Raw genomic sequence first — 27,336 nt, 5'->3', positions numbered from 1 at the left:
AACTAAACAATATGAATCACGTACACTATTACATTCAAAAATCGATTCCGTCACAATGGCTGGCCTTTTTTCCTTTTATTTTCGTTGGATTAAATATCATTCAGTCTGCAATTCCTCTTGTACGATGTCCTTTATATAGACCGTGTTAATTACCAATCCCTTTCAAAGAATCCTTGGCCGACGGTTAACATGAAACAATATTACCTTGTATTTTCAAAAGCAACACCACACCATTCCTCTGACCAACATCCGTGAAATTCAAAAAGATTCTCAAGATAGAGTGTACAGTTGATGTCCCCCACGAGTGTCCCTTCCCGTGCTTTGTTTGTTACCAACATTCCAGTTTGTCCCGTGATACGAGGAAGAATGAAAATGCATACAATTACCGGATCACACATATTGTTTTTTAATTTCACTCGCAACAAGCTTGAAACGGTAAGCTGTCCTGCACAATCGAAGCGTAAACTGGTTAACACGTTCAGTGCCTGGTACCGGTATACCACACTTGATACGCTGTAAAACTTATTTACACGCCAAATGATGTTTACGTCGTTGATAAGTGTTTGTCGAACGCGAAACACTTGATGGGTTTTTACATGAGTAAATAGATTGGGAATATTGTTTTAGCGGAATAATTGATTTAGTCGGTTATTGTTAATAATATTACTATATATTTATATTTGTAATGTCGTTATTCTTATTATTAAATAACTTTCGCGGTAATTATGTTTACGTCGTTGATAAATACTTAGTGAGCACAATAGATTTGATGCGTTTTTTCGTAAATGAATAGATTGAGAATATTGTTTCATAGAGGATAATTGATTATTCTGTTATTATTAATATTAATATTATTATTAAGTAATATTTACATATTTCAGAAATAATTGATTTAATTGGTTGTTATTAATGTTAATATTATCATTAATTAATTTATGTTTATTAAATTATACAGAATATCATTATAAATAACGAAAAACCAGTAGAAGTGAGATTTCCCGCTACAAATATTTTTTATTATACTGAGTTATACCTGGCAGTGTTGATTTAGAATCTTTTATTCTTCTTAATTTCTATTCTAAATAATAACTATTTGTATTATCATAGAGATACAAAATTTAAACACAATTCTTAAATTGTACACACATATTCTATAATTTCAATACTCGTTGTAGCAATAAATAAATTTATTAAACTATTTACCATTTACCATTTCTTGTACAAGCAGTGTTTCAGGGCAATTTACTCAAAACTGGCGCAGCACTGAACTGGATGAAAACGGAAGAACCTCACCTCATGTCGCGGCCGAAACTACACTGCAACTAGATACAACGTTCCTTTCATAGAAGCACGTAGCATACATTATCGTTTGTCAATTCCTCAGAAGTCACGTATCCCTTGTTAAGTCTAGCTAATGTCGCTGTCAAAAGCCACCGAGTATTCAATACCATTTATACTTTCGTCGTTGTTCAGAATGTACATTAAGTGAAGTGCTAAAAATCATAATGGTATGGTATGGTATGAGTCTCTATTTCATCTCAGAAAAAATGTCATCTACTAAAATTTAAGGAAATATTTTTCTCCCTGAACACTTGGTATTTCAAGTCTAATTCAATTATGAACTAACATCTTCCATCAGAACTAAATTAAAAAATAAACAAAAATTAGCAGTTAAAAAAACAGTTATTTCATATCTGACAATTTTTTACTCGTATCATTATAATTTTAAGGATGCTGAATGTCCGTTTAATTTTTTGTATTGAGACCATTGTATAACGAAGTTTTGGAGAAATGACGATAGCTTTAAAGTATTCGAATGAAATTTAATCAATTTATTATTTGTTATATTTTTGATTTTGTAAATTGACATCTCGATTTCGTAAATTCATAAAAGCACAAACTCAATTATTGTTTAAAGAAGAACAGATATGTTCAAAGGTAAATGGAAAATGTAAGACAATATATCTTCGCGTTCCATTTCGCTTCTGAAATAATTGAGTTGTGAAAATTTGTTGGCTATGCGTACTATTGAATATGAATCGACTAACGTGTCTGTCCATAGCCGACAGTTTCTACTTTGTATGGCTACGGTAACATGCGTTCCAGGAAAACTTTTGAAATCAATTTCACCGAAAACAAAGCAATCGGTGAACAAATTTTATTTCTTCCTTATTCTCATTTATTTATATCTTTTACCTATGTTTGGGTGACTAGTAAATATAGCTGGTTTTAGGACATTCTCTCTATGTTTCACTTGGATATAAAAATTGAAACTACGTAAATCATTGTAACGAATTGAGATATAGCAAGTAAATTATCATTTACTAATTAATGTAAAAACTTTACGTAGAGTTATTAAAATTTATATCTTCAGGTTAGATTAGTTTTAAAATAGTACCGATGACGAATTTAATGAAGATAATATTTAATTGTAGTTACAATTTATTTAAAAATATTAAGTGATAATAATAGACTAGAAATTATGAAATAATGGATGTAAAAAATTGAAATTCCAAAATAATGATTAATCTTTTTAAAAATTGTTTTTCAATAGAATATCTATGGAAAAAACGTTATATCAATCTTTTGCTTTTACCTACTAACTAAATTAAAATATTAAATCTAATATTAAGTTTCATATTAATACAATACTAAAATATTCAATGTTAAAACAAACGTCATGAAATGAATTAAATTAAACGGATTAAAATAATTATTATACTTCTAAAAACAAAAATTACTTCTGTTGGCATGAATCATAAAAATTAATGCCGTATTTGTAGAACTTAATACTTTATCTACCGCTCCTGATCATGGCAACTACTTACTACCAATATGGTTTTCGCCATCGCGTAGGAGTGTACGTTTTCACTTGCAAAGCCTTATAACTTCGAAATTAAAATATAACGTAATAATTTGATTTCCTTGGTTTTAAATTTACGTCATTTTAATAGGTCACCGATCATTAAACGTTGAAAATCAAAAAGCCGATTATTGGGCAGATAAAATGTTAATATGAGCATTAACACTTTACTCTCGAAAAGCAAGTTAACCCTTTTTCACTAGCTATATTCAATATTTACGATGAGATATAGACGACATTCTTTGAAATGAAATAATAAGAAAACAGACGAATTAATCAAAAAGCTATTTTGTTTCAATATTTCACGTGTTGATACATTATTGTAGTATCGAGAATATTTATTGTAGGATGAATGGTTTGTTGTGCGTGCGTGAGGGCGACCAGGTCGTATTGCGACGGACCGGCGCCGGGATGTTTGGGAAATAGTGTGACTGCGTTTAGACAATTTCGAGTGGCTGAAAGAATGCGAGGAAGAGTGTCTGGATCTGAGCGACTGAACCGTGAGAAAAGTGTGTACGTGACTGCGTGAGTTTTGACTATGGACGGAAGATGCGAGTGAGAAGGGTGCAAGGGTGAGAAAGACAGAGCGAATGGGGGTGTGTGATAAAAGCGAGTGGAAATGCGTGCATGAGGACATTTTGGTGAGCGACAGCGGAGTAGAACATTTTTGGTGCGAGAGTCGTGTGTTGTATTTTTTACGTGTTGTCCGTATTGTTTCCTTTATCTTATTAAATATATTGTTGTTTTCCTAATTCTCTTTTTACTAAAGATCCACATTTTCAAATATCATCTAATAGTAAAACCACCATATACTATATTATAAAATAATATTTTATATTGTATTTATAAGAAACTACTTTGCTTAATTGGGAATATTGGTTTTTTGACCATTCCCTCATTTCTTCGAATACATTTTATATGAAATTTTATATTATATGTAAGATTTTATAATTTTATTGTATCAAATCAAATGATGAGTGAGAGTCTTCTCTCGAATGCAAATATTTACATCATCGAGAAAGTTCCACCTTTTTCCATAAGCACGTTGAAAGTACCATTTTTTCATCGACCTGTACACATGCGACCTTCTCGGAAAGTTCCTTCCAATATGCTACGGCAGCTCTTCAAGACATCAGAGCAACTCTTACCTTCCGATTAGCACTCCTCTTTGTCCGTCCAAGTTGGGTCGAAGCATTCCTCTTACGAGTCCATAATCCTTGGCATTCTACGAAACAAAGGAAAATGCTAACCTGGAAAATCAGTTGCTTGCGGGTTTCGCGTTTCGGCATTATATTATTCATATCACGGAGCGAGTATTTAGATTAGCGTCAATAGAAATCCAATAGCTGCTTACCCTGAAGAAGTGGAAGACGGAAATAAGCTGCTCTCATTAAAAATGGAAAAGTACGTAGATAAATCGATAATTAAGGAACACAATAATCCGCCGTAAATGCTCGACGAGTTCGCCTTACATAAGGTGTGAATAAACAATGAACACAAATATATTTGTACGAGGTGAAATATCAAGGTTCAAACCAATTCCTATTTTGCAATCTGCTGTGTAGTCTACCTGCACATTTGGAAATTGAAAATCGAACGAAATTTTTGCGGAAGACAGTACTATGCGTATTAACGTTTACTTTTACAAATAAGTTTTTGAAACAGGCGAATAGTTTTAAAATATATTTGAAGAAATGAGTGAATGATCAAAAAACACATAATTTTAAAATATGAACATTCATTTGTTTATAATGTTTGTTAAGACATTTGATATAATACAATTCCTTATTTAATAATTCCAAAATATTTTGTATTCCCAATTCAGCAATGTAATTTCTTATAAGTACAATATGAAATATTATTTTAAAAATAATTTCAATTTTCAAAACTGATTAATATGCAGTTTAGCATTAGTGAAATCGAAACTAGAAACACGGTTTTGTATTCAAACGTAATTATTTATGGGTATATATAAATCTACTAGAAATCACTGTAAAAAATATGCAACCATTTAATGCAACATAATTCGGTTTCGTTGTGATTATTAATTACAGTCAGGGAAAATGCAAATTGTAAAGGGAAAACAATGAAATTGTTGTTCATAAATTATGTAACGCGAACGAATTTAGGAATAAAGGTGGATTATTGAGAATGCAAGAAATAAGTTTGCACGTGTACATACACGAACACAACTCTACTCTGGGAATCGCGATTGGGTTATGGAAATTGCGCCATTCCTATATCCACAAACGACTGATCTCTGGCAACCAATAAAAATATGTATAACATGCATATTGAACGATTTCGGCGCGAATATCCTGCAATGTTATCTAAATACACTGATAGAAGTTTTACATCATTTGGTGCTTTCAAATAGAGTTTTCTGTTTTGAATACTAATATACAGTATAGTCTGCATATTTTCAATGAACTTATACAATTAAATACTTAACCCCTTGACGTATGATTTACTTTTGCTACTAAACTCGTGTAACATTTTATTATCAACAATTTTTTCGTTCCACTAGTAAGTGCAAATTTAATTTAAATATAATAAATTGAAAATAGCAAAACAGTTTTTTGCTTTGATCCGTACAACAAATAACATTGATTTTTATTGCGTTAATTTTAAAAATCTGCATCACTGAATAAAATACACTCAATAACAATATTAAAATTATTTCAAAAACATTATTGCAATGCTGTTGTTATAAATCAATGATTGAAGAGTTTTTCTTGAAAACTCTGTAAGTGCCAAAATTGGAAAATTTTGTTTTTTTATTAGCCTGTAATGTACAATTTTAGCGCAATTTTTCTTTTTGCGAATAGTCTTTTATATTATCTTTACAAATAACTTATATTTTTCTTGAATTCCCTCAATTTACTTTAAAATCAATTTATAAGAAACTCCATTCTTCTTTTTCACAAAAAATTGTGGTTAAAGTGACAAGAAAACTTATATTTGGCGTACTATTAATTTTTCGTATTATGTGCACTGCATGTCTTCTTAAAACTTTGGATTTTTATCCATACAAGCTGAAATGCGTTTGTAAGTTGTTCGAGATATCACCCAACATCAGATTTTAAAATAGACAATGAAATAACTACCTACCACGAAGTTTTATTACTACAATATTGAAAGATAACATCATTATAACATACAGATACAATACATTCAACATAACATTAGATAACCTTCCTCTTTCTCCTAAAGAAGTTTGACATTCACAAATTTTTCTAAAAATATTCTTCCATTGAAATTAATTATAACAATATAATTTAATAGGAGGTTAATACATAAGAACCATTTTTCTTTTAATTTAACGATAAATAAAACAGCGTTCATTTGTCCTAATTTAAATTCGTTTTAACACCTGATATTCTCAAAAATGAAGATCTGCAGTATGAGATACGTAAAATGGGAAATAACCTTTTTTGGTTGTCTTATTTGATTGTATCAAGAATATTGTTGCTCCCTGTATCGAAGCCATCGAGAATTCTGTCTATAAATAGTATCTTAGAAACTGACAGAACAAAAAGATCAATTTCAAAACCAATCAGAAAACACAATTAAATCGTAACAATGGTTCGCGAATTAAAGTAGAAATGCTTCGTACGATTTTGATATCACCTTTCCTCGCCCACTCTAGACGAGTTCAATTCTACTTCGAGATTTATCGCAAACCTAAGACCGTAAACAGTCTGACTAGAGCGGGTGGATCTGGGCTAAGATAAATTGCGGATAAAGTAAGAGAGAATTCTTTGACGGTAGCAAATAACACGTGTTTTTGATTTTGTTTGGAAAGGAACGGTGCTACGTTATTGACATTTGAAAACAAACTCGTTCGCTAACTCATAATATAACCTATAGAAACGGAAAATTATAAACTTTGCTATTCAATCGCAACACGGAAAAAAAATTGCAATGAAAAATGCGAAAATAAAAAGTTTTACATGTTCTGTTGTTAATTAAGCAGTAAAATATGTGAAGTGAATATATCGGGTCATCTTATAAATAATGCAGTTTATTTATATTTCTTTTATTCTAAAAAATTAAGGTAAATAAAATATTTTTTTAATCTTCTTATAATGTATAGATAGATAATCTATAGATAATAAAGAAGAACAGATTTTAGATCAACAAATTTTATTTATCTTAATTTTTAAAATAGAAAAAATAGAAAAAAACCTCATTATTTATAGGATGAATCGATAAAAATAAATGGTGTATATAATTTTTAAGAGATATAATGAATATTAACACGTTGAATTTAGTTAAATAAATTATATATTTATTAGTAGACATTACTTTCAACAATGTATTGTCACATTGTTATAGCTGAATAATATTTATGATAAAGGAGTTACTTATTTCTGGATTGTTTTACTTATTGATAAATTATAAAATACTGCAAACTTTAGACATGCAGAATATATAAACAAAAATTAATTAATGAGTATTTAATATATAAAATTTAGCATATAGAAATATAATACTTCACATTTTTAAGTTGTTTCATAAATACTTTCATTTCTCAGGGTGCATACTGTAAGATGTATTCATGTTCTTTTGTAATATAATTATGTATAATGATGCCAATATTTTTGTAATGTAATATTTATTTTTAAGAACACTAAAAATTCGTGTTAGACCAATAATAATTAACTTTGTTCTTTAACAATTTACGTCTATCTATTAAATAATAATTTAAAGCAATCTAGTTGGTCATCTATTAGTGTATATAATAGTAATATAATAATATCACGTCAGGTGCCTAATATATGATATTTCACAAATGTTAGAATGTTTTCTAAATTATCGAAATGATTGCATAAAACGTTAGGGATTCGCGACAACATTCCATAAAATGACGTCTGTGAAATTGAAAGGATTAGGAGAATCGCAAAGAAAGGGTATTAAAGTACACCAATACACCCACGTTCCGAATTTTCTTCTTTCCGGGGGAAAGGAGATTCTCGCGTCAATCAAACTGGTCTGAGCTACTATCGTCGCTCAAAATCGGATAGAATTGCAAATCGTTTCGATCTATTCCGGAAATTCGTCTGTCGTGTTAAAATTTCCGATGCCTGCAAATACTTTTCCACAATATATTTAAGTTATTTCTCTATTATAAATAAGAGATCGCGAAAGGATTTTCAAATAAAAAATATCAATATATATATATTCTGTAAATATGAATTAAGACATATAATAAATTACTCAAATTGTATGTATTATATTTACTAAACAAATATCTCAATAATAGATTTAAGTATATAAAAACGGAATATCTATTCAGCCTTGCCTGATAAGAGTGAATAAAACATCAAAGATTTCAAATATAATTAATTCGAGGTAGTATGTGCAGGAATGTAACTTTTAATTGCAAAAACTTTCTGTGCCTATTGAAAGTCTATACTTGCAGCAAGAAATTTTTCTTAAGCCAGAGAATCTTCAAAGGTTCCGTGATAAACTTGTAGAAAAACTTCTAAAAAATTAAAAGTGACACTATAATTATTCTCAATTAATGTACATAAATCTTATGTCACATTGTAACGTATTTATATAAAAAAAGTTAATGTATTATACTTTAACATGCTTTTTAGTGTTATACATAGATCCACTAAAATCAGTTTTAAAAAAGTTTATAATAATTTGTTAATATTTCGAAGAAATCTTCACTAAGTGATAAAAAGTCAAAGTTTTTCTTGTTGCAATTGTTTTCTTAATCTTCTTGCCTTCCATAGATATAACAAATCGAATTTAAAAATGTATTTAAAAATTAATTTTGAAATCTATACAAAACATTATGTCACCCAAATTCAAATGATGATCAAAATTTTAATAACATTATGTTTCATGAAAGCGATATATAATTGATATCTTTAATGCACTAAACAATTCCAGTAAAATGCATGTCTTTAGAAACATTTTTCAGATACTTATCCAAAAGAATGGACAAATGTGGTAACAATGGAAATATTTCTAGTGCACTATCGTCATCATATTATCGATCCATACCGAACTATTGAATTCTGCTTGACCTGATCTGCAAGACTAGTAAATACCTTAAAAATATTTTCTTAATTATTTTTCTCACTGATATTTCTTTTATTTTACATGCTCTTTTTATTTGACAAACTTAAAACATTTTTTTTAATATAAGACAACTTTTATCATTAACCTTCAGTCAGAATTATAAGTAATGTATTTATTAAGTAATTATTTATCATTAGTCAAGTTACAATACATTCATGTTCATTAAGTTGCTTTACATAATAATTTTGAAAATTTTAAAACACCATTTAATAATTCATAATAAGTTAAAAAAGTATTTATACATAATTAATATTTGACTACAAACATATCTAGCGTAACACTTGAACAAAGTATTATACTGCCACTATAGAATAATAATACAAAATTATGCATAAATACATTCTAAATGAAACTCTTCGTATTTATCATTCATATTCATCATTTTTATACTTATAAAAAGAATTATACTAAATTACACTATATTATACTTTTATATTTCTAAATAAAATTGGAATCTTTTTCAGATATCGTCGAACAACAAGAATATTTTGAACACAATCAATCATACTTTTTAATGAAATTTTCATTTCAATCTGAAAAGTTTCCAACAAAGAGATATTGTATGCTTTCTGCCTTTTAGTGTAATAAATGAATCAAATACATTTTACGCTGCAATTTTATCACAATATTAATGTGACAATCAGATGAGTAACTCTATGAAATAGCACCAACTTTCTGACACATTTACAGTAACAAAGCCGTAATTCAAGTTATCGGATATAATATAAAACGAAGTATCGGACATTTTGAAATAACGTTAATGAAAATGTTTCAATGCATTTACACCCATGCGCGCCAACAGCATGAACTATGTAAGTCTTTATTGAAAATCGAATAAATACAAATCTTTGCAACACAGACACGCAAATAAAATGAATAAAATCGTTGAAACAGGAAACGCCAGAATGTTCTGTATCGAAACGACCCTGCATTCTTCTGTCAACAGGCAAAGCAGTATCACATATACAAACCGCGTACCGGTATAAATATTTTTCAGATTGGCGTTTCAATATATTCGTCCCTTTGTACTGTATGAAGCAATATCATAAATCGTACGTAAACCATTACCCTTTCTATTCCATCGTGATTTTCCGTTTCATATCGAAGCCTGCAAAGATTGATAAAGATAATGAAAGCTAAGTGAAACAAGTGAGTCACCCCTTATAGAGTATTAACACTACAGTTACCAGATGGATCAAAATGACGCGATTCTGATTTCTTCTTTTTTACATATTGAAAAAATAACAAATTATTCTCTGAGAAATTATTGAAGAAATTGTTCTTATCATACTAAACAATTTTAGTGCTTTTATTTAAAAATTATAAAAAGGCAATTCAATTGCTGGCTAGTTTTAGTGTTAACTCTATGAATTAGTACAATGGTTCCCTTCACAACTGTGTTCAATAGAGTCTCATTGTTCGTAATTCGTTAGAAAAAGGAAAAGATTCTATGCTCATTCTATGTTTACAATTACTCTAAAGTATTATAATTGGTAATAGAAAAATAATATTTAAATTTTGATTCGAAAGGATTAAGCGATATTTATGTTTGTTGAATAATATTTGAAATATTCGCCATAAGTTTGACATGATATTGTAGGATAAAAGATTAAAGAACGGTTTAGTTAGTTCGTTGCTTTTAGCATGTGTGTAAAATCTTTACATTTAAAGTGAAGAGCTTAAAATAATATAACATTTTAGTAAATTAGATATAAATCTATCTTTCACTTGAGACATTCTTAATTTTCGAATGTCTAAATGATTGTGTTGAGGCGTTCATATAAACCGCGGCAATAAGCACGCGATGAACAAACGAACATCATTTGAGCCGCGTTCGCTCCCGCGTATTCTTTGATTGTTTTCTTATAATTCGCTCGCAGCCATGGCATTCCCTCGCGTTAGTTTATAAGTTTGTGTATCGTCGCATGGTGGACCTAATGTTCATCGAGGTTCGTCTCATCAATCTTATCAGATTGCTTTGTCTTATAGAAATTCGAATTACCATTAAAACTGCATTTGAATTTTGTTATTCAAAATTACTGTCGATTGATATAATAATTTTGTATAAATTAACCTGTTACGGAATTTTCTAAATAACATTTCAAAAATTGTTTACATTTTTTAAACAACATTGTTACGATTTTTCACATTTTTTAAATAATATTTAAATAAAATTTTAACAACTTTTCTCATTTCTTAGATACCATTATAGTTTACAATGGTACACCCTGTATATAAAAATACTTTTCAGGAAAAATACAATTAGAGTCTCTCTTGCCCTTTGTCTATTAGGATGCGATTTATCGCACCCTCAAAATTGACATATGAAGTCATCAGCTTTCGCTGAAACAGAGTTTTGAAGAAAGAAGACCCGTGATATTTTTTGTCCACGAAGAATTCTTTTCTTAGGCTAGTTTTTAACTAAATGCAGCAGTACTCCAACCCATCAGCGGAACGCGCTCGCTGAGAAAAGATATACAGTGGGTCACAAAATTATTCGCTCAGTCGATAGTGCGGTGAAGATAAATGAAGTAACCCTACAACGAAGAACTTTTTCAGATTTCTTTTAATGGATATACATTATTTACAGTTCAGTGTAACAAAATGGTATAAAAAAGTATAAAGTTTTGATTTATAATTGCAAAGAGAACGAATTGTAACAAATATCTACACTTTTTCACGTCACTCGTGATACGTACGTTGCATTCGTGATACGTACATAAAATAAAATTTACCAAATATCTTGTGAATGTCATTTGAAAATCACTATTTTTACTTATAATGGTATCTGTTTATTTTATACAATAATCTATTCATTTTTCTTTTATAACAATCTATTTATCTATCTTTTACTTTGCACAATAAATGGTATCTGACAATGACAAACGATCTTCCCACGGTTATTCCGAATATCATTTCAAGGACGACAATTAGAGCAGCGCCGTGGAAAATCCAAGCACCGATCATTGACGACCATCGTGACATTCAACGTACTCAGCAATCGGTGAGATACAATTTTCATCTTCCCGAGGTAAATTACACCTGGCGTATTGCCAAATTAAACTTGCCAAGTCTTCACGAGACCAAGAAATCACTATCTATAAATGAGGTCTAAACGTATCCGCAGAAAATATTAATATTTTACTATCACTTCAGAAGTAAGCGTTAAAGTTTTCATTGCAAAATGTCATACTGTTAAGATCTCGGTTGCTATATAATTTACAAGTGCCTGTCGCATGTCTGTTCTAAGAATTACGACCAATGCCTACAATTATGTATTGAATTGCTAATTACTGGATTTGTAGAACAGAATGTGACAAATTATTCAAAGATGATATGTTTGTAGAAAATGTGTTTTTCATTATTATCACTATCGAGTGGTTTTAGAATCCTTTTCTTTTCTAGAAAAACTTCTCATTTGTCTGGACAATGAGTTATTTTAGTAATACATGATTTTACACTTATTAATACACTTCTTCTTAATACACTCCGAATACACTTCTTGTATTATATTCATCTTTATTTTATGCAACTTTTGAAACTTTCTTTTAGCGTACTAATATAGTGATTAAAAGAGCTTGGAAAATTCTTTACGAAAATATTTTTTTATGAAACATGTTAAAATTCTTACTGTTACACTGTATGTCATTTTTTTTCTTAAAGAGTTATTTTATTTAAACGTGGTTGGTATTTTTTTGAAGTGAACAAGTTCACCTCTAAATGTTTTACTATTTTCCTGACACGTTCAAAACTGCAGTTATATATTGTAATCTCGTTTCCATATTTGAAAACATTCTGAAAATTCTGTTCCTATGTTAGAGTGCAGCTCTTTCAGCGAATTTTGTTGTATTCCCTAAATTAATCCAAATTGACATCCTTGTAGCACTTATTTTAATCGTAGGAATAAAACAAATTGCAAATATTTTTTGCATTTTTGACTAAAACATTTCGAACAAGCATTGCACTTAATAAATTTTTACACGACAAAAACTGACACACGATATAACAAAAACAACTGTTCCACGTAAATTATTAGACTAATTTGAACTATATACAGGAAATATTAAACTTATATCAGAGCTGGACATTGATCGATTAAAATATTTGATTTAATTGACTAATTAAAATTTTACGATTCAAGAAATAAATCATCAAAACTTAGGAGATTAGTTTAATCGATTAACGATAGTAATCTTCAATTTATTCATCAATGATTTCGGACTCGGGCTGCGAACGACATCAAAGGTAAACCAAAAATGTTTCAGTTGTTGACCATCTCTGTACTTACTATATGCTATACATCAAATTTAAGAATTTAATGGCCTTTTTTTAAATTAGTTACTATTTTTTCGTTACTACATTGATTTACAAACATAATATATATAGACAGTGTTCTGAAAACAGCTGTCAAGTTGTCAACAGCTGACAACAGTCGTCTATAATAATATACGCTAGAAAATAAAATAAGTTTTAATAGAAAAAATTCAACACTGATCTTTGCAGACTTCACCAAAATTATCGCAAGATCAAACAAATGCTATAATTTATACTCTTTGACACCATGTAACTTTTATCCGAAACATTTTTTCAGGTTGTGCATCTTTCAACATATTTATAGTAGAAGATAAATATGTAATACCATGTACATTATAAAAAACTACCGAAATAAACGGAAAGCAAATAGCAATTGACATAGCAATTGACAGTTCCTTGAAAATGAACTTTTTGAATAGGATAGTATGTTGCCGGAGTGTTATATACTTCTGTGCTATAAATCAAAGACGTCAGGTGTTCCCACAAATAAAAATCCGTCGGATTTATGTACAGCCATCGAGGTGGCCAGTTAATTGGCCCCCCACGACCGATCCATTTATTTGAAAAGTGTTCATTTGAAAACTGTCTTACTGGTCGATTAAAATGAGGTGAATCATCATCACGCGAGAACTAAACAGGACGTATGATTTCGAATGAAGCATCCACCAATAATTCATTTAACATTAGAACCACCGACCAGCTAAATTGACTTCCTTTTAATCTTCTGCAAATATTATAAAAATATATTTATTGAGATTTTCATTGCCTTGTGTTTTAGTTCGTACATTAGCAAATCAGGTCAATAATTTAAACGAGTAATTTAGTAATTTCTCTGAAAAACGCTTGTATCTTCTCAATGGTTGTAAGAGAAGAATATATACTACTTATTTTTTTTCTTACTGACAGTACTTACCATTGAATAGCACCTATTCTTTTGTTGCAAAATATCTATCGTGAGTTTCTCTCTGCTGCACCGTTCTATTTCTATTATGCCCACTTCCTTTCAAGAAGTTTGTTATTTCCACAATTTATTTCCACTGTTATTTCTACAAGAAATCAGAAATAGCTCATTTTAACCTGTCTTATTCTTTAAAAATTCGTGCAGCCAACTATAAAGACATATATGATGTAACCAATACAGTTTATAAACAGTTAAATGTAGAGTTCAGTTCGTCAAAAGAATTACTGGAAGACTGGGGTATCAAAACTGGAATAAGTTGGAAACTAGGTCAAATGAGAGAAACTTTTACGTGAACTTATTTTGGTGTGCTGTATGCATCAGTGCCCAGAAGTTTTGATACACTCTGTAGAATGGACTCTATGTAATTGAAGTAATGGTTTCATATGAAATTATGTAAATTTTAGTTTGATGGTTATGTGTAAGACAAAACATGAAGCAAGTTAATATATTAATTCCATGAGTTTATTAATTCTTGTAAATTAAAATAACTATATAGAAACTAATTTTAATTTAAAACTAATTTTATACAGATATTTATCATTTCGTTCCATTTCATAATATGACATAAATATAAGTTTATTTCGAAGATTGTATTTCACAACTCGGATATAATTCTTTATATAACAAAAGAAATACATATTTACTTCAACGAATGATCGCAAATAAGATTTGATGACAATTTATAGTACTAAGATCCACGGCGTAACACAGTAGATAACTTTATAGCACGGGTTTTCTTTAACAATATTTGAGAATTACAAAGAGAAGCAGAAAGTTTAAAGAGATTTCAGAAAAGTCGGTCTGTATTAAAGAATTGATAAAGATCTCTGAGGAAAAAGCAAAGAAGTGGAAATAACAAACTTCTTGGAAGAAAGTGAGCATAATAGAAAAAGAAAGGTGCAACAGAGAGAAACTCAAGATAAATAATTTGTAACAAAGGAAGAAATGCCATGCAATGCTAAGTATTATCAGTAAAGAAAAGAATAATTAGCATACATGCTTTAGCATCAATATTTAATACATTTATATAATTATTAGCAGATATGTTTAACCTATTGTTTATTATTTTGATCTTGATTAAATTCAATATATTTACTTTATTATTAATTATTTTTCATCAATATTCATCAATAGAAAACAGTAGTTTCGTTCAATTAATATAAATTTTAAAAAATCACATTTATTAAATTCAATGTCAAATCATTACCACGTGTGTTGTTCGATACATTATAAGACAAAGAGTTAAATAAAATAATTAAATATGTTTCTTATGGTTATAAAAATAAAATAGTGTAATTATATTGACTTCTGGAACCTGAACTTTTTCAACAAAATTTTAAAGAACGTATCTAGCGTATTATATATACGTGGATTGCCCATAATAAAGTTTAAATGTCAAAATATATTAATTCCACAACTATACAAGAAATCGGTATACATATACACACAAAAAACAAAACATTTCTTCTTACAAACCGTTCTATTTTTTAATCATTAATTTAAAAAATAAGTAATTGACAAACAAACTTTCTTAACGTCAAAAACAAAGTACAAGTTTATAAAATAAAAAACTAACAAAACTGTATACTGTCAGAAATATAATAAATTCTTAGACGAAAAAACGTAGTGTATGGAAAATCTACCAGCACTTCGAAAAATTACTGAGACGCAAATTTGTATTTTCCTTCCAAACATTCCTTGGAAAACTATGAAAATGGCGAGTTCACAAAAAAAAAAACAAGTAGGAAGTTAGAACACTGTCTTCGGTTCGGAACACCTGCAGGCACGATGCACAAACTTCACATAATATGCTCCGTTAGAATAGTGAACGTGAATCCCTTGGTTCGAGAAAAACAAACTCATAAATCTTTCTCCGTACATTGCGTAAAGTCTCATGATACGTTAATGGCCGTTGAAAACGCAACACTGGTGAATGTCATGGTAAAATTCAGTGATCACCACGTCGTTCCTAAAGCTTACGAAAATATGATAACAGAATATCGCTAGATAAAATTCAAATAATTACAAATGAATATTTACTCACTTTTATTGTAATACATTATAGCTAAATATATTTAAAATTATCATACCGATCAAAAGTATGCAAATACTTTTACAGCACGTAATATTTGATATTTGCTACTTATTCTTTAAAGAGAAAATATTAACATTTCTAAATAAACAAATTGTTTTTGTGTGTAATCACATACTGAAAAATTTTAATTACAATTATATGGTACTTTTTAATATGAAATTATTACAGAGAAGCTGAGTGTAGGAGTATTTTTTTCTTGAGAAATGTGTTGGTATAAAGAATATTCCAAATAACAGATTTCATTAATAAAAATTTAATGAAGTCTAAAATAAGAAAATTAAAATAGAATCGAATTATTGATGTAGATAATAATTCAAATTTATACTTTGTTTAAGTACTTATGAGTCTTATATGTTCTCTTTTGTTTTCTATTAATTTTTTAATATAATTAATTGTAAAGTTTCACACTGAATCGGTTTAGTCGAAATTCACTTGATTTAACGTAGAAAGGTTTAAATTAAACTGTTCAAATAAACCGAAACTCAGTTTGAGTAACAGAACAGTCAGAGATTAACCCTTTTGAAGTTGGTTCCGTAGTATGTGTTCAATTTCCAAAACTGTGCAGCTGAATGCTGCAGAGTTTTGGTATTAAAATTCAATTGAAAATAAAAAATGTTACTTTATAATATTTTCCTTGCGTTGCATTTTTAAAATCAGAAAAGAATGTATATATGACGAATACAAATGAAAAAAATTATAAATACATAAATATGGAAATGTTAAAATCCCAAAAATTTGGAAAATTTATTAAATATATTGATATGCTTTAAAAAGCAATGAAATATTTTTGCATAAAAATAAAATTTAATAATCATTTCATATAATAATTTTAAATAATATATATTTAGGAATAAAATGTCGAATTAATAAAGTTTTACAATGATCTTAATTATAAAGTATCATACTTGTTAGTAGTGGTTTTTAGATGTGCAGGTTAAGTAATAGCAGTAATAATAAAGGATATACCTATCTATATAAACAATTTACCGCACTCATAGAATGACATAGAACGTCACCAGTTACCAATGTTATGTTAAATTATAAAAAATAAGGTATAGTTATACATAATGATAACAAAGTAGTAAGTAAGTACGAATGATGCATAATTATAATAAAATGGTAAAAATATTAATTTATAAAGTAGGTACTAGATACGGATTGAATAATATTGCTTAATCCTTACTTCTTACACAGTAAAATCCTTCTAATAAAAAATTAACTAATTTAAATAAAGAAAACTGCGGATACATAAATTTGCATGAACATTCACAGTCTGTTGACGACATGGTGTTTCACAGGTTGTTCAACACGAAACTTTGTCACAGGTAATAAGTTCTTAAAATTTATGCGAAATCTTGTTGCAATAATATACATAGCCGAACATTTACATACTTTGATGCATTATTAAACTAAAGCAGGGCACTTATTCGGTCGAGAGCTAATCAAATTCTGCAGGAGTAGTTGCCGAACACAATTTAAAGTTTAAATGTAAGTCGAGGACGTAAAAGTGCAAATGCATTGCCTACTGTCTCAAGTTCTTATAAAAGTTTCGCAGCCGTTTTATAAATTATGAGCCGAAGATATATCCCGTATACACTCGCGCATGCACGATACTAAATCATACGAGTTCGATATTACGCGCATTCGTTACGATCTTTAATCTACATGAAATTTCTGATTCTTGAATTGCTTACGGGGGATTATCACACGCATACCTATTCGATTCTGCATCCATTAATATAAAAACGTCGAGATTAAAAGAATATCCTGCAATGAATTGGATATGTCGAGTAAAATTATACGTTCTACTTTCATTCTTGTTTTATCCATTGAATTACTGTACTTACTTTAATTGATTTTCATATCATCAAATTAATTAATTAACTCTATGAATTAGATTATTATTACATATCGTGTATATTATACATGCAAAATATTTACCGTTTAAATATAAAATTCCCATCACTGTTAACATTTCATTATTATTTAATGAATCTTTATCATATCATCTATTGTATTCCGCAAAAATAATTTCCGCAAAATAGCAATTCCATCTAATACAACAATATAAATACATAATTATATAAATCGACCTTTACTACTATAAAATGTCTAAAACTAGAAGATAAATAATTGATTGTATTTTTAAATATAAAAGAATACATACAATGATAATCAAACTGTAATTAATATATTTTTATAATAAATTTGTATATAATACATAACAAATAAGTTAACATACTTTCACGTTAAAACAATGCTTTATTGTTCACTATCCAGCCATAAAAAGAAAATAGTAAATAAGATCCAAAAGTAAAATGGAACAAGTTAAAAACGCAACCTGTAAGAAATTCGAGTTCATGAGGTTTAGATGTAGAAGTTAATATTATTTGTGTATCAATTAGCGTACACTATCGATTACACAACCAAGCCGTTTAATTTAAACCCAGTTGTGGCCGCGACTTCTCATCGACTAAACAGTTTTGTCGAGTAGTAATCGAGCGCGCTGAGCATACCATCGAACAACGATGAACCAATAGCTTGTGCTTCAGCAAGATATTCGACACGGAGGTTCTCGTTTGCCTATTAATTCTCAGAGACAATGGAAACGAAGAAGAAAAAGGACAAGAAACAACAGAAAGGGATCTGATCAGTTCACAACCAGCTGAGTTCAATCGATACCATGGACCGGTCAGGAGTTAACCCATTGCCTTATAACAACGTGTTAGACTCACGGTGAAGATTTTCAACATGATTTAACAAACATCAATATTACTCGACTCGTTCGAATTCAAAGTAAATATTATAATTCTGTAATCAACTATTATACTTAAAAGCAAACATAAACATAGATAATGCCTAGAATTCGTCTCTTCTTCCAGTAAATTATTTGTTTCAATTATTTCGACGAAGTAATCGTACTGTTCAGAGTTGAGAAAGAAATTATAGGGCAAAGGGTTACCTCGATTTTCAACATATTTTCCTTCAATATTAATTTTCCATTGCGTTGTGTCAGCACTTTCTAACTTTAACAGTAAACGTATGTGTCATGGCTGGTCAAACGGCCGATACTTCCTAATTAAAATATGCAGCTATATTTTTCTGTTCTTATTAAAAGCAACTGAAAATATATAATCTTTTTCTTATTATTAAATCAACAGTCACCTATATTTTCTTTATAAAAATTTTATCGGTAGCTAAAGTGCTGGTATGTTCAGTGCTAAAAAATATGAAGTTTTATAAATATAACATAAACAACTAAATAGAAGCACTAGAAATGGGATATTTTTTAAACTTTTACAGCAGTCTACGTATTGATATTTTTGACAGAAAATCGCCAATTTACTTATTTATTTCATAGTAAATTATATCACAATGAAAGGTATGGGAATTATTACTACCAAAATCACTCTCATATGGCGGATTCAGTGACATTTTAATTATTAATATTTTGAAAATTATTGACCATTTATTCCCAATATAAAATACTGCAATGAACAACTCTGTAAAAAACCTACTAGAAAATCAATATAACAAAAATTGCGAAATTTCATTCGTTACGCCATTGTTTTAATAACTTATATATCAAAGTAAATAATATTAAATAATAATGTTAAAATAAATAATATATATTATTTTTATTATAATAATATTCTAAAAAAGAATAAAATAAAAATAATAGATATAGTATAGATTATTCATCGATTGCAAAGGGTTGTTCACTAGAAAATGCAAATATTTCATATAGAAATAACGGATTATTATATTGCTATGAATTTCAAACATTAAAATTATTTAATAAATTGCTAGATATAAACTTCGCTCAATAGTTCTTTCTAATCATACAAAATTTGTTAAAATAAACTATTCATTTTATAAAATAATTATTCATTTATCAGTCATAACTATTTCCTTCACCATTTTCTCATCGTGCAAGTACTTTTGTCCGTTACTGTATATTTATACGACCCTTATTCTTCCTTCAGATAAGGTGCTGTCACACTTGTTACACTTCGTGTATCTTTCCAGCGCCTACAAACTTTCCAACAAATGCGAAAAGCGTTTGTTTCACAAAATTTCATCGACCGTATGTACTTTACTCCTATATTCGCACACTGTGCGCTTACTTGCATAGACAATGAAGGACGAAAGTATTATAATTTCCGCGAATTTCCACTTCCGTCGACGATTTCACAAGGAGATAAAGAAACAATAATAACACTCTCCGGAGGACCTAATAAATATTTAATCTGAGCGACAGCCCTATTGTTCGTGCAGTCGACGCAACAGCAGTGCAGTAAGGTAATAAATGGGGTAGTAAGCGGGGCTATAAACGGAAGCAATCATTTGGCAACAGTATGGATGATTTTTGGCTTCCGTGTTGTGTCACGTGCCTTTCGAGTATCCAGACAAATTGCATTCGCGTGTTCCCTTTTTTACGAAAGCGTTATACACATACGTTGGATTTAGTGATCAGTAAAATAACCAAACTAAACAATATTGGTAAAATTCGCATTGAATTGAAGTTTTATTGGTTATGTCTTTCAGTAATTTAAATTAGAGTTTTGTTGATTATGTTTTTGTTATTTTTTGTATTGCATATTGCAGATATACCAGTGTTATAATCTTTTTATAGAAACACTGCTTTTTTTGATATTTTTCAATTTTAAAAAGAGAGGACCTCTGAAAAACCAGAATAGCCTAGACCTACAACTATTATTTCAAATAATAGCGATTTATAGTTATAGTTATAACAATAATTAAAGTAATTATAAATTAACCAATCAATATACAACACAAACTAATAGCAACTATATGTCAAATATCAAGAGGATATTTTTGAAGTTCGCTAGGAACTAGATTTTTGTATAGAGTTTGATTCTATACCTAATGCAAAACACAAAAATATAGGAGTTACATTGAAATTCTCACGACGTTTTACCCTAAATACTCCAAAACCTTTTATACAGATAATGACTTTCTATATAGCACCGTCTATTAAAGATTTATTCTTAAAAACTGGAAATCCATAATATGTTATAAAAATTTCTAGAATATCCGTCTGGACAATAACACGAACACCTTTTTGCTTACCCTATTGCTTCAAATTCCATTAAATCTTTAATCGTTTAGATCAGCGATTTCCAAACTAAAAAACGCGAACTAATACAAAAGCAGGCACGAAAAGATTAACGAAAATGTACCTTACGTTTTTTCAGTTTTTGTATTAATACATATTTTACCATTTAAAAATGCGTCTACATTATTTTATACAATAAAGAGGGAGATGCCAGGATTAGATTTTTTTTAAAGAAGAGCGTAGTAACAAAATTTGGAAACCACTGGTTTGGAGTAACAATTTAGAGATATCACACGTTTCTAACAGTTCAGAGAAATGATCGACTAATTATAGGATTAGAGCTTGATGCTTTGTAACAAGGGTCCTATGTTTCTTGGTTGCACGCATAGAATTTGTTTGGTTCTACAGAAATGATACTACTTCAAGATCTTTGTTCAATATTGGTTCGTCGAAGGGCACCTTTACTCAGTAGTCTCGCCTATTTGATGTTCTTTAGCTGGTAACAGTAATTAGGTTGCGTGTACGTGTATACGTGCCCGCCAGCGCCAGAAGAGCCACCAGTACCAATACCACTACTACTTCCACTACAATTACCACTACTGTTACTGCCGTTGCACGCGTAGATGTTATTTTAGGCAGTCCGCACAGGCTCTCATTATGCACATCTTAACACTTTGACGGCTGATCTCACGTACGCATAACTTCTTTTAACCCGTTAATCCCTTGTGCCAACGATTCTTAACACATTGTTGACCAACAATATAAATATGAAAGTGAAAAAATCTAAATAAACTTCAATAAACTTTATTTATACATAATGAATTGAAATGAATCTTTGGACATATATTTTATACAACTTTGTATATTTTGCCTTTGGAATATTCTATATTACCCTACGTTTCAAAAATTGAAATGGCTAATTCAAGTGCAAACACGAGTTAACTCGTGACCGGTCAACAATGTATTAACACTCGAACTACCAGACAGGTAAAAATGACCTATTCTTGATTTCTTTTTTTACAATTATTGAGAAGATAAAAGAGTTTCTCAGATTTATGAATTAGTTAATATAGACTGAATGAAGATTTAATAAAACTTTGTATATTGAATTGTAAATACATACGCTGCATAATAACTAAACAAAAATAAAATGTCTATCCTCGATAACTGTTAAGAAGAACCACTACGCATTTTTTTTACCAATAATAGTTGTTAACACTGAAACAAATTTTTTGTCACTCGTAATTATTATCTATAATCAAAAACTATTTAGTTGGACAAATAATTACGACGCTATTACTACTTTTTTATTTTGATTGTAAAGATTATGACCCCTGTCATCTTGAGACCAATAGCATCTAATTAGCAATAATTAGAATACATGTTTCTACTATAGCATGTCTCACAAAAAATAATTACTATTTCAAATTATCTCTAAACGGTTCATTCATTAACGCTATCATCGCCAAACGTAGTGTTGATATTGCGAGTGGTATGAGCCACGTTATTACCCAATTTGAACAAATATAAAAAAACACCCTTAATTCCTTGGTCGACGTACAAGATTTCTGCAAAAATTGCACTTATTTGAAACCTTAAAGAAAGGTAATTTAAATGGTAACTAATCACTTGAACAATCAACTTGTGGCTGGTAACAAAATTAACATTTTATGTTACACGACGTAATATTATATTTACAAAAATAATTCAGCATAGTTACATATTACTGTATTTCAAAGTTGAAATAATGATAGATTCATTTTGCAATAAATAGTACCGTTATTAACACGCTGATTGCCAAATAAACACTCATCAAAACTTCCACGCAGTCAAAACTATTTTGTTAATAAAACAGAAACAAAAACGTCAAGATTCTTTATAATAATTGCTCTACTGTCTCTGCTGTATCTAATACATTCAAAAAAATTCAATTCATTCGATACGTCACCAAATAAGACTAATATTACCCGAATCCGACTGACATGGCTAATAGCATTTACTTTTTGTGCTCGAAGGTTTTTCTCACTGACATTACCAACAACTTCCAGTAATTTTAATAGAAAAAGCATATTGATACATAAAGAAATGATATACGCATAAAAATAAAGGCCACAGATGTATTCTACTGCTTTTTATTGATTACAGATATAAATGTTATAATATACTTAATGATAAAATTTTACAGTTCATAATAACAAATATTAAATGCCTCTGCTTCCAAGCATTCGAGTGTAAGGGGTTAAAGTATTAAAGTATTAAAATATTAAAGTATTAAAGTATCAAACTATTAAAGTATCAAAGTATCAAAGTATCAAAGTATCAAAGTATTAAAGTACTAAAGTATTAATACATTAGTCATTGTAAAATCGTAATTAACCAACCACATCACAAAACGCAGTACAACACATCATTACGATCTAATATTAACGCACTAACGAATCAATCTAATTAATCAAATGCATAAGTTCAAAATAATCTCACCTGCCAATCTTTGCAAATCGGTTTTCACAAAATTACATTAAAACTTTTTATTGTAAACGGAAGATGCATACGTATGGTATACTTACTCGATATTCCCAAACTCCTGTTTTCAAATTTACACGACACATTCTCGGCCCGGTAAAATATGAAAATATTACAAATCAAAGCATAACTTTTCCGATACATTATACTGGATATCCTCCTCTATGAACCGATCAGCATAATGCGCTGAAAACACGAACGAAGTTTGTGCAACGCACGCTTGTTTGGCGGAAAACATCCGACAAACATTCTGGAACTGCCGCAACGAAGTGACTTGACCTGCGTAAACAAGACCATTTGACATTTGCCGTAAGTTAGGGCGGAGTCAAAGTAAGAAACCACTGGCATCACAGTTTGTCAAATAAAAGAGCAACCGTAGTAAGACTGGGGGCGCAATATTTCAAAGACTCGGCTGAAGTTTCGGCGATGCTCCACCAATTTAATTATTTCTTACAAGCGCATTGTGCCAGACGGTCCACGCGACACTGACCTGGTACGCTATTGCACTTCAGATTTCAAGACAAAGCTGAACCACCGCTGCGGTAAGCGACGTGGAATTTGAGGCGATTGTTCAACGATCGACGATTGAAGTCAGTGGAACTCTATTTAACCAGTTAGTTGTGACGATCTCTATGAAAAGTGTGCGTCTAAATTGTGTAACTAAATTCGTACTTCATATTTTTTTTCTATAATGTACTTCTTTAGTTGCTGAGATTTTCTCTCAATATTGTAACACTAGAACTGCGTATCAGTCAAAATGACTGACTTCGTTTTTTTTCTTTAGCAGTTATTGATATCTTAAAAGCATTAAATATTCGAAAATTGATCTTGAAAATAAATAGTTTCACTTGAACACTACAATGAATGTCTGAAGAAACAAAATAATCTATTGCTACAATTTTTATAGGGATTACAGGACAATCTTATTAAATGCTCGATAGTTCTAGTATTAAACATCTTGAAACTTGTGAATGTATTTTGACATTCACTAAAATTGTGATTTAAGTGGCAACTACTTAATGTGTAAGTACTTCCTTGTGCGTGACGAGTAGTAACACAAAATGTTGTTATTTGTTTATGACGAATATATTTGTCGATCGTGGCTAACTGATTAACATGAACTCGTTAAAAATTCGGCCCAACGAAAAATCATAAGCTTACAAAGTTTGAGATGTTATGACATAAAAGGTCCATTAACAATATTACAAATACAAATTAAACGTTAACCGCATATATGTGAAGTTTTATGAGTTTGGAAATGACTTGTGAGAACTGTAGTTTAGTAAAGTTTGTTGCACTTAGTTTTCAGTTTAATAAGAAATCTAACAAAGTTAAGTACTCCTTAATATTGATAGCATAATATTAAACTGACCCATAAGTTTAGACTGGTAGAAGATTAGGAAAGTTTGCATTATTATATTTGCAGTGAGATGGGGGAAACGATACATTAAAATGAATCGTAAATACTTCAATAACACATCATAAAGCTTAAAACACGATGCTTTCATTATGTACTAATAAAACAAAAAAATTTTTGGAACAACGTAATAGGTAAAGTGTTTATACAATTGGAATGACACTTAACACTACATAATGTAGGCAACAGGAGCTTAGTTGCATTTCATTTAATCACGTACTTAGGAAAATTTTGTTAAGATAAATGAAACTGTTTAATCGAATTTTGAAACTGTATAATCGTATAAATGATACTATGTAACCGAATGAACAAATGCACTGCTTCCCGAAATAATGTTCGTATAATAAAACTGTAGAAAATGATGATCGTTGCTAACAAGCAAACCTTTTTAACCATCACACACCGATTTGGATGAAACTTAAGCAAGATATTTTCTGATCGGCCAACAACCACTTTGAAAGGCTCAAAACACCTCTCAATGTTGAGAGTTGAAAGTATATTTTTTACAATATCTCTAAAACTAAGGGATGTAAAAAAGAAATTTTCTTTTTAAATTGTTCGCCTCGAAGTGGACAATTTAGGCTTCTTTTCTGCAGTCCCTAGTTTCAGAAATATTATAAAAAATCTATTTTCAACCTTCAACTTTTCACCCGTTTAAAGTAGTGTCGGTCGATAAGAAAAAGTCCGTGTGAAATATTTTCTCGAGGATTATATCTCGCACGAGTTTCATCAAAATCGGCATGTGTTGGTTAGGAAGGTTCCCTTATAAGGTTATCTTGCGTGTAAAGATATAAGTTTAGAAAGTAGCGTGAACTATGCACTTAATTGTACAGTAAATTTCGTGTCCCTTTGGTGAAGATTTCTTGCTTAAAATTCCTGCGTAGTTCGAGAACTTCACTTTTATCAAGTGGTTGACAACCCCCCGGCACACTTCCCATTAAAATAAAATAGAACTTACAGAAATTCCTTAACTACTAACTAGGTTCACTGTAATTGCTGTCTAACTTAAAATGCTGGTTATTGCGGTTATGCTGGGAACTTGTTAGAGAAGTGGAAAATATTTGCTATTTACTGTGTGTTGCTATGTTTTCGATATTCTCGAAAGAATCGTTGGAGCCATTACAAATTTAAATTATGTATCTTGGATCTATATACTCCAATTATTCAACATTTAACCCTTTACACTTAACAATACATTTCATTATAAATATTCATTACTTTCTGATGAAACGATAATAGTATTAGGAATTTATACAAAGGAAAATCTTGCATCTATTAGGGAGTTGAATTATTTTATTCCTATACTTCATATGTTGATAACTTATTCAAAATTTAATATTGAATTTTTAATTTTATAATTTTGGTACATACGTTGAATCAAATGACGACTGAGAGTCGTCTCTCGAGTGGGTTAAACTCTTCAATAAGAAAATAGATATACTTAGATGTTTAACTAAACATCCTATAAATTGACTGCAGATATGAAAATAAAATAAAAATCAATAGCGAAAACATTTTAGCAAAATCTTTGATTTCAAGATATTAATAATTAGAAGTATCCTTAGACTATAGAACGAAAGACAGCATTCTTAGAAATTGTAATCTGAAGCTTTACATAGTAATTTTTTAAAAATTGACATTTAAATTATTGGTCGATATTAAATCTATTAAAATTTGACCTAAAACTCTGGTGGCTTTTCAAATAAAAACAGAGAGTTCATTTATAAATGTACAAATTGGACCTCAAGCATCGTTCAATCACATACAGACATAAACACTGCGATTATCCAGTTACCAATGTCAATGTTTATTAAGCACTACGATCGTCTCGGGAGTAAGTGTTAATAATCGATTATTTCGTGTCCACCGATTCTGTTTACAAAACACTTCACAAATCACGCGTACTAAGATTAAACTAACAGTAAGTCGAAACTGATTAAAATTTTAATTAAAACTGGAATTACTAGTGTAACTATAATAATAT

General features: G+C 29.7%; 1 protein-coding gene across 6 annotated transcripts in view; it reads right to left on the bottom strand.

The window, feature by feature from the left end:
- The window catches only part of LOC116431157 (putative G-protein coupled receptor No18), a 164,304-nt gene that overhangs the window by 123,175 nt on the left and 13,793 nt on the right, over window positions 1-27,336 (bottom strand). The window contains exon 2 of one of the 6 annotated variants that reach the window (XM_031986203.2): window positions 4,012-4,088. The exons of 3 other annotated variants lie outside the window; for them this stretch is intronic. The gene's annotated coding sequence lies outside the window, so the exon portion shown is untranslated. Of the gene's footprint in view, window positions 1-1,203; window positions 1,313-4,011; window positions 4,089-27,336 lie in introns of those variants that run through there. 2 more of the 6 variants (XM_031986200.2, XM_031986205.2) reach the window with 2 other exon arrangements.

The sequence above is a fragment of the Nomia melanderi genome, chromosome 2, assembly GCF_051020985.1.
Source record: "Nomia melanderi isolate GNS246 chromosome 2, iyNomMela1, whole genome shotgun sequence".
Taxonomy (NCBI): Eukaryota; Metazoa; Arthropoda; class Insecta; order Hymenoptera; family Halictidae; genus Nomia; species Nomia melanderi.
The sequence above is the reverse complement of the archived record's forward strand: the minus strand, read 5'-3'. Positions and strand labels throughout refer to the sequence as shown.